Consider the following 8,328-nt stretch of genomic DNA (forward strand, 5'->3'; position numbering starts at 1 on the left):
CCAAGAGTATTATTATTATTTTATTATTAACATTTATTTATAGAGCGCCAACATATTCCGCAGCGCTGTACAATAAGTGGGTTTCACATTGGACATACAGAGTAACATATAAAGCAATCAATAACCGATACAAGAGGTGAAGAGGGCCCTGCCCAAAAGAGCTTACAATCTACAAGAAAGAGCTTACAATCTACAAGATATAGTATGATGAAGATTGTAAGCCAGGTGGGAAAGCCAGGTTATGGAATATCAGCGTAAGCAGAGATGGTAGGATCTGTGAGCATAGGATGTTTTTTACTTTATCCCATTCTGTTACTGAATATCTGATGATCATGTTGTTCATGCCTTGTGTAGGTCTGGATTTAGAATCTAGCCATAGTAGATCTGCAGCATTGTGTGGAGCGGTAAGCTGGTTTTCCAGTTCAACCCATCTACTGGTGTGGCTTGCGGTATGCCATTTTACTATTTGGGTCAAAATTTCTGCTTTTTTGTAGCTTTCTAAATGAGGGAGGGCTATGCCTCCTCGTGAGGTGTGTTGATAGCAAATTTGTTAGTTGGTTCTATTTCTTATTGTGCCAAATAAAATCTAATATACAGTTCTGGAGCTTCACTAATTATTTTTTGGAAGGGGCCACAGGCATAGCTCTAAACAGAGGAGTTAAGGGAGGAGATTCATCTTTACAGAGTAAATACACCCTAGCCAAGAAATTGGTAAATTGTGCCATCGCTGGATATCTTTATGTAGGGAAGTTAAGCGAGGTAGATAATTCAGATCAGGCACAAGTCTCACTCTGGGAGGGATTATTACTCCCGGATATTTGAGTGCTAACATTTATTTTTTAATCAAATTAAACTTGGTTGCTGTTACTCTGAGTGTATGTGGTCAAAAAATAGGCATGGTCTAAACAAAAATTTGTATGATATACTTTGTACGCCAGACTTTTATAGAAACTGACTCACTGGATTGTGATTATTCAGCATAGTCATAGTTTGTTTCTAGTATGACACATTCTAGAAATTATAATATTATTATAGATCTCATTGAGATCTACTTATTACATGTAGAGTTGTACTGTAGTGCGCTTTCTGACACAGCCTGTGGAACTTAATGTTAAAATAATTACACATGTAAAATATGTTTGTTGCCTTAGAAGCTGATCCTTATCCAAATAGAGTCAGACTCGTATGAATATCAGACTCAAAGGCCAACAATCAGAAACTCCTAAAAGTTGTGAAAAACTTGTTGGCTATAGAATGTACCAAAACAAAGGAGGCACACTCCTCCAGACTACCGACAAGTAGTATGATTTAAAGTATCTCTGAAACTTTGCTTGACACATTTTGTGTCTTGCTTTTACTTATAAACAAAGGACTTTGATATGTATGCATAAGCTGATATGGACAGTCAGCCTGTGAGCTAGAAAAAGCCTTTTGGTTATTTAGTGCACAGTATAATAGGTTTTTTTGGAAAGTAATGGCCAAATATCTGTGTTTTTACTAGAAGATGAGACATTCAGGTTGTCTTAAAGGAGAAGTAAAGTCATTTTGGCATTTTGCTGCCAATAGATTTGCCACATTAGTGCCACCTAGAATGCTATATTTATTCTGGAGAAAGCTTTATCATACCTGAGTAAAGAGCCCTAGAAGGTCCCTTTGTTTGTTTAAGATTGCAGCTGCAATTTTAGCTTGGTCTTTCTAGCTTCCTGCTGTAGTTATAGCCATTGGTAGCTCAGATTACACATTTCTAAGGGAGTGGGGAGTGAGTTTTATACATTCTTATGGGAGGGGGAAGCAGGAGAAGGGAGAGAGGAGAGAGCTACACAGACTCTGGCCCCTGGAATGAAGGCTTTTTCTGAGAGAGGAAGTCAGATACTGAAGAACATGTTTGCAAAAAAGGAGACAAGAAATCCTGTGTTTCTTTTAATAGAGGACTCAGTGCAGCTTTTTTTTGCTTATGGCTGTATTTACATAGACCTTTCTAATAAAGATCACTTTACCTTTCCTTTTCTATGTATGTATAACTTTATTTATAAAGCCCCACAAGGGTACGCAGCACTGTACAATCTTACAATATACAAAATCACACACAGGGAGGACAAGTGTTATAATAAATACAATAAATAAGTATAAATACACAGGGAGTAAGTGCCATGTGGTATGAGACACAGTAAGAAGGAGGTCCCTGCCCCGTAGAGCTTACAGACAGGTTACAGACTAAGTGGTTCTCCTTTAAGCCATCCGGTTGGAATGTAATTTTACATTTAAAGCCCACAATTGTCAAATAGAATGTATGCTAACCTTGGCTATTTCTTATTATATTATTATAACATTGTCAGGTAGAATGTAAGGTAACCTTGGCTATCTATTATTATATTATAATATTTATTACAATGGAACTCTGCATTGTGGGTAAAATATATGAAGATTTGCATCCAAAAATTGCACCTTGCACACTGCACTCTAAATAAGCTGCGGAATATGTTGCCGCTTCATAAATAAATGTTAATAATAATAATACATAGCTTTTTTATCTGTATCTTTCTTATTGCACTTGTTACAAGACAACAGGATTTCAGGACAGATTTCCCATTGTACCTATATACTAAGTTTTCAAACTCAGACTTGTAAAGGAAAGGTTGCACATTCAATGTATAAGATATAGTTTGACATGCAGAGGTTCCATGTGGGACATTATCAAGGACCTTTATATCTCTCAGTGCAGAGTACAAGAAATCCTTTCTCTCCATTCAGTACCTTTCCCTACTCTTGCGTGAGAGCATTGAAAATTTACTACAGTAGCTCCCTAGAGAGTAGAATCTGTTAAGATCTTAAGCTTCTTCTCTTCCCTGAAAAGCCTAACAGACCAGGCCATGCACTCACACATCAGCAAACAAATGCATTATACATAATACACTAATTATATTTTATCATTCTCCTATTTTCTACTGTATGTCATAACCCGTTGCTTCAACCATCAGCCAGTCAAAGATCAGAGTCATTTCTTTAACGATTGTTATGAATACCACACCAGTATTCTTGATGAGGGCCCAATTTTTTTTTTTTATCCCACTGGCTTGGTAATTGGCAGTACCTCATTTAGGTGCTTTGATAATGTAAGGGGACTGGACTGCGGTGAAAGAGTGGGATTTGGTCAGTTTATGGGGCATGGCCAGGCAGATGTAAGGGGCCCATGGACTACTTACAAAAACCCTGAAATAAATAAAGGTTCTATGATTGTAAAGGACAATGTTAAATTAGTTTTCCTCCCCACCAGAAAGTAAGGGGTGGGGCTGTTAAACCTTATACAGGTTTATGAAAAGGGGGGGAAATAAACTTTATTTTAGGACCATGGCCTAAATGAGAAGTAGTCAAGTGTAGTCAAGAAGTTGTCAAGTAGTCAAGGCTCTTACAAACAAAGTGCAAAGGTGTCTCCATGGCATATATGACTCTATTATATGTTGACTGTCCTGTACCTGAGAAATTGATGAGCAAAAAAAAGAAATGCTTAAAGGACATATAAAGTCTGTTTAACTGGGGGTGCCAAAATGTTAGGTACCCCCTAGTGTAATAGATCTATAAGCTTTTCCTTGGGTTGGTGCTCCTGTTAGGAGAAACTGCACCGGCCCATTGAAAGGCTACCTAAGCACTGAGCCGGCATCTCTCTCTTATCTTCATCCCTTTGGCATTCTGAATATGAGCAGTAAAGTAGTTTGCACCCAGCTTACTCTACTGCACATGCGCAAACTGGGATTGTTGTAAGGGACGCCTGGGATGCCGGTTGGAAGGAAAGTAAAATGCCAGCACAGCACTGAGACAGTTTTTTCCACAGGCTGGTGAGGTTTTCTCCTAACAGAAGCTCCAACCTAGGAAAAATAACTTAGTGATCTATTTCAGGAAAAGGTGATGTACCGTGTTAGCCAGTCAAAAATGTTTACAGGGTAACCCTTTTGAAATAAAAAATAACAAAAGTGGGATAAAGGGGATACCTTTATTGGCTAACTAAGATAACCATAGCAAGCTTTCAGAACATTCTAGTTCCTTTTTCAAGCTGATTAGGAACTAAAATGTTCTGAAAGCTTGCTATGGTTATCTTAGTTAGCCAATAAAGGTATCACTTTTATACCACTTTTGATCTATTTCACAAAGGGGTGCCTAATCTTCTGGCATTCCCTAGTGAAATAGACTTTACTTCTCCTTGAGGCTAATGCCTCACAGAGAGATTAGTCGCCCATGTTAAATCTCTGCTACTACAGGCAACTTATCTCTCCAAAATGCCTTTCAACCAGCAACAAAATGAATTGCAGATGGAAAGGAATACATGTTGCTTCGTTTTCTGTGGGACACTAGTCTTGAACTTTTTTTCTACACACAGATACGCATTTTAGACCTATTTTGTTCTTTCTTTGGCTGTTGGTTCCTTTACAACTGAATTTTGGGGCACATTTACAAATGCACAAACGCTTGGAGCGTTCATTTTTCGGCGCATGCGCAAATTTGTCGTCTCCTGCGCAAATATTTTGTACGCCCGCGTGACTTTTTTGTACGCTTGCACGAAAAAATCGGAAAGGTTTTCCTGCTGTTTACAATCATTCGGTACAAAAATTTTGTGACTTTCGGATCGCCAATACGATATTATCTTGACTAATACGATTTTTTCGTAAGCATTTTCATGATATTTGCGATCTTCAGAAATCTTTTTATCCAATCCGAATTTATCCCATTCAGGATTCGAACTCGTGATTTGATAAATCTGCCCCATTGTGTAGTGTTTTTGTACCCATACGCAAACATTCCCATAATTGCAGTGTAATAGTGGTTGCAAAGTGGGCCTGAGGCAGTGGCAACCAGTATGTGAAATGCTCGCCATTGCATTTGTGCCTCTATGTGAATTGGATGCAGTTTCGCTGTGTTCATGAGCAGCAGGAGGGCACATAGGTTTCTCTCCTTGTTTCCCCTTTTACTTTTGTTGGGGCCAGCAACAAGTCTCATAGAGCAGAGACCTGTGGTAATTTAAGCAGGGAGGCATTTTTTTCAGAGATGAAAAAATGCTTATAGTTGGCACTTTGCCCCTAGTGGTGGACTATACCCTTTTTTTCCATTTTTCACATAGCACACTGCCTAATTTTTTGGAACATTTCTAATATTGATGATGGAATTCTCCAACATCAGAAAAGTAATTATACTGCAGTAATAAGGGGGCTACAGCAAATCTTCAGCATGCACTTTGGCCCAAACCTAAAGGCATCATTTCAGCCTTGGTGCAGCATGCAGCTTGGAGTTACTGCAAGTTACTGCCAAAGCTTTGTCATAAGTTCATTTCAAGCATTCGACAAATAACAGTCTCCCATACAGATAAATCCATGTTCTTCAGCTCCTCTGCATGAATAAAAGCACCTAAACTTCAGCATGGTGACTTTTTTTCCATCTCCCTTTTTGATTTAAACTTCCTTTGTGTGTTTGCAGCAATACTGTATGATTTCCCCAGTGTGCCTTTATGTAGTTACATTCTGCTGTATGTCAGAGTTTATCTGTAGGCTCCCTCATACACAAGAACTGCTGAGTCAGTCATGGAAAATACTCTCAGCTGTCACACAGTGAATGCATATACCCTTTAACTAGGCACTTGTATTCAGTACACAGCATAGAAGCAATAGTTTTATAATGAGCACACAAACAGAGTATTTTCAATCAGAAGGATGCTGAGTATAGGAAAGTGATATACAGGTTCATTGTTGCTTTGAGTTGGTCCATCTACATCAATTGAGTCTAGAGGGATCACTGGAGATACACACAGAATTTTTTGTTTTATTTGATTACCAAAGATAAACTGGTATATTTGTGTATATAAATTCAAAATTGTGTTTGTTCTCCGTGGCTATAATTGGGGTATATTGCTAGTTATTGTCACATAACTTCTAATTGGTGAACTAGTGAAACAATGTTATTGCTTAAAATGTGAACGTTGCTAAGAATTAAGTATACCAGAGTTTCAAAGTAAAATTTGCCCTGTTTTTTGCCTACTTTTTTGACTACTACCTCTTGACCAACTACCTCTTGACCACATCCACTCACACCTACAAAGTTACATTTAATAGATAAACAGAAAATTAATATGTTGGCATGTTGTATGTTGTGGCTGCTGTAACATTGCTTCTATTTTCTCACTGCTGTTTCTGTCAACTCAAAAGCAGCCTCGCTTACTCTATAGATCCGCCTCTGCTAGTGCAAAGTGCAATACCAGGCAGTATCATTTAGCAGCTACTACAGCAAATAAATTACTTGCATAAAAAAGGCATTAAAGTAAGAGATGAAAACAAATTTGCCTCTTTATAGGACCCTGGTAAGGCCTCACCTTGAGTATGCAGTGCAGTTTTGGACTTCAGTCCTTAAGAAGGATATTAATGAGCTGGAGAGAGCACTCTTTACAAGTACATTAGAGGAAATTATAGGGAGATAGCAGGTGGGTTTTTTATTACCATAAAAACCATCAACTCACTTTTGAAGCAGCATAGGTGGTTTTTCATAGTGAGGGCAGTGAGCTTGGGGAATGCCCTTCCAAGTGATGTTGTAATGGCAGATTATGTCTTTAAGAGTTGCTTGGATGATTTCTTGTGCTAGCCAAGGCTATTGTAATCTTTTTATCTTGTTAGTTTAGTATAGGTATTGGTATATATAGTTTATATATGTGAGTATATAGATAGGTTGGTAAGAATTTGTGTGTATACAGGGTCGGACTGTGGGGTGCAGGGACCACCAGGGCTACCACCTCAGGGACCCAGCACCCCCCAAGGTGCCCCCGCCGAGTCTCCTGCACGCCCTACAGGGGCCCACATCACCCTAACCCCTGGCAGGTGCCCCCGCCACCTTCCCAACATCCTCCCCTGAGCGCACGTAAGTGAAACTTACTTTAAACCTGTCACGTGAGGGACAGCGATGGCCGTATATGTGAACTGGGGTGAATTTAGAGGGGCTGAACTAGATCGACGTTTTTCAACCCAACTTAACTATGTTAACTTTGTAACATGAACAGAAGCCAGTTATATTTATTGGGAGTCAGTCAATGGTAATACTGCTTTCTTTTTTTAAGCTGTTTCTTGTTTAGTCCATGCAGTTCCAATTGTGTCCATGCAGTGGCATGCTTATACCAATGTTTTTCTCAATTTAGCCCCTAACTGGGTGCAAGTCTGGAGCTACTGAATATAAAAATTATAAAAAAAAATAAAAAAATTCTGTCTACTTTCACCCCCAATATCATGTACCATAATTTGTTGGCACTGAGAAGAAGACCTGCCAAGGAATAGGAAACAGATAGAAACAGTTAACCCTGCCTAGACACTGGATATTATTTATATATATATATATATATATATATATATATCTATTATAAGTTGTTTTTATAGCTTGAAATTATATAGGAAGTACAAAACGTTAATGCTTGTTATCAGTAGAGTGAAATATGCATGAAAAGAAAGAGTAGTGCAGTTTTAGGGTCAGTTAATTTCTTCAGTTACAAGGTGAAGTTCATTTATGTTTTAGTATACATCACATTAAATAATTCATCATTAACCACGATAAGAGATTATTCAGCATGTGCATTTTACATGAATGTTTAAAACAGCTACATATTATGGCACAATTCCATGTATAGCATTAAGCAGAGATAGTAGTGTGTTGCATAGTGTGTTCCCATAATGCTTTTCTCCTTGGCATGTGTGAGTAATGCTCAGCCCCTTAGCTTGGGTTTATTGTCAGGCTGCAGTGATAATGCTGCACAATAATGGGATTTCTTCTGGCCTCACGCCCATGGCAGCTTAATCAATGGCAAGATTTATGGGATAATTACTTGACAGATAGGATTTCCAGCAAAACAAAGGAAATCAGGGGAAAGTTGTTGCAGATGAAGACATATGTGCTCTAAGGAGAATGTGAATGACAGATGGTTGATCCAAGAAGAGAAGAGATGGAAGAGGAGTATTAAACAGGATTTTATGTTCAGTGGAAACATTATTACTTTCCTGTAATGAACTGGCTGAAGTGTTTAATGATGCCAATTATTTCTGTACAGCCTGCTGATCTTCACATGTTGCTAATCCTACCTAGATCTTCAAAAGGTGCAGGATCATGTATATTAAGTAGCGGTTTTATCAGATACCATCAGGGGCTGTTCATTTTAGTCATGAAGGCATTAACATTTACTACAGGATAATTTCAAAATGTATTCCCAACAGCTTGTTAACGGAAGTATGTGTAACTTGCAACTCTCCAGATGTTATAGACTACAACTTCCAGCATCCCACCGAGTATTTGCAGGAAATTATAGTACTTTTA

The sequence above is a fragment of the Xenopus tropicalis genome, chromosome 3 (genome assembly GCF_000004195.4).
Source record: "Xenopus tropicalis strain Nigerian chromosome 3, UCB_Xtro_10.0, whole genome shotgun sequence".
Lineage (NCBI taxonomy): Eukaryota > Metazoa > Chordata > Amphibia > Anura > Pipidae > Xenopus > Xenopus tropicalis.